This window comes from Choloepus didactylus, chromosome 9 (assembly GCF_015220235.1).
Source record: "Choloepus didactylus isolate mChoDid1 chromosome 9, mChoDid1.pri, whole genome shotgun sequence".
NCBI classification, from domain to species: Eukaryota; Metazoa; Chordata; class Mammalia; order Pilosa; family Megalonychidae; genus Choloepus; species Choloepus didactylus.
Window position 1 is genome coordinate 27,472,613 of NC_051315.1, and position 1,847 is coordinate 27,474,459.

Consider the following 1,847-nt stretch of genomic DNA (forward strand, 5'->3'; position numbering starts at 1 on the left):
AGGAGGGCTCGTTTGACATTCCTCAAGAAAGAGCTGATCCTTCTGAGTCTCTTGTTCATAGAGCCCGAACTACCTGGAGAGGCTCCTCCCTGATTTGTGAGATGTCCTAGACTCCTTTGTGGTGGGTGTGCAGCTGCTGTTTTTGTAAGTGGAAGGCCTGCTGCCCCCTGGGCTGCCACGGCTTTTTCCTTTTATCGTCTCTAGTGGATCTGCGGCTGGCCAAGGACCAGCCTGATGATTTTTGGCCCATCTTGCATCCCTTTGTCTTGCAGTGACTTTCACCTGTCTGGGGTGGCAGGAATTCTTCCTCCAGACGGCTGTCCTTTTCCCTTCGTTCCCTCCTTTCCCTTCTTTCCTTCTGGGATTCAACATTGGTCTGGGAGACTTGCTGGCTTGCCTCCTGTCCAGTCTTCTGGCCTTCCCTCACCAAGGTGGAGGCAGGAGGTCCCACTGCTGAGTCTTGAGCTGTTTCTGCCACAGTCTTCCTGGCAGATGTTGCTCCTGCAGTTGCCACATTCACACTTCTCTCTGGAGAGGGAGTGGCGGAAACCGCCGTACTACAAGTACACTAGGAGGTCTTTGTTGCAGCACCTCCCACGGCCATCTTAACACTCTTTGAGGGCACATTGGTGACACTCGCGATGGCCACGCTTCTTCTGCTTCCTTCTGGGCCCTCGGTGGCTGCTTCTGCTATTGCTGCATTGATGTGTTCAGAATCTGCAGACTTAGATGCTGTCATGCTCATGACACCTGCTGAGGTGCCTTTTGCTGCTGCCCCTGCTGTTGGCCCAGATGCTGCCCCTTTGGCAGACTGTGCAGGTTTGGGGGTGGACACGTCAGGCATGCTGGTGGGTTTCTGGGAGGCATAGTTGACCCCCCCCCCAGTGAAAGCAGTAGAGGAGGCCCCCAGACACCTCAGACACCATGTGGAGACTCCTGATGCTGACTTGGTCCTGATGCCCCTTTCCATGGAATCCACAGTTGCTGTGCTCATCCTGTCCTCTTCCTCAAACATGGACATGCATATCATGTCTGCAGCAAGAATGGCATGGGTACTGCTGTTACTGTCTACTGGTGGTCACAGGAGATAAATTAGCTTTTCCCAATAGGTAAAGAGGTCTTCCCGGGCATCTAGAAGGGAACACAGCTGCAGGTAGCAAGAATGGCCAGTGGCAAACTTCAGGCGCAGCTGCTGTTTCTCCCTATCATGAATGGAGATCTTGCAAACTTCAAGGGCGAGAACCTGGTGAGCTCTAAAGCCTTGTTAGCCTTGCAGCCTTTCCCGTTGGTGCCCCAGGCGGCATGCTCCTTGGCCGGTCGGGCCAGGAGCATGATGTCGGGGAGGGGGAGCACGGGGCTGCTGCATACAATGCCCACCGTCACCATTTGGACGGGGTTGTGCACATCGATCACCTCTCCCCTTTGGTGAGCTGGATAAAGTTGCTCTTGAAGATCGGGGCATACTTGAATATCTCATACTCCCCCTTGTGCAGCTGGCGCTGCAGTTTCCCCACGGTGGTGTTGAACATGCCCATGGCAGAGCCGCTCTGCACCATGTAATAGGGTAGCAGCCAGTTGCTCTTCATGGCAAGCTTGTGTTGCAACAGCAGTGCTGGCAAGACAGGTCACCGGATCCTCCTTGACTCTGTTGGCAGATGAGGGAGCAGCAGCGCTCGAGGTCATGGAGGCAGATCCCCAGCAGGGGACTCCGACCCACCCCACAGGCCTCCTTTAGGCCTCAGAGCCTCCCCGAGGCATGGGTGGGGTTGGGAGCACAGAGTATTGCTGGGGGTGGGGGAAGCCCTAGGGAGCCTGGAGCTTAGACCTAATCTCTTCTAGGTTGTAGA

General features: G+C 55.3%; 1 pseudogene; it reads right to left on the reverse strand.

Moving 5' to 3' along the window:
* Window positions 1–568: 568 nt before the first annotated feature.
* On the reverse strand, window positions 569–1,586 carry LOC119543693 (annotated as a pseudogene).
* Window positions 1,587–1,847: the final 261 nt, after the last annotated feature.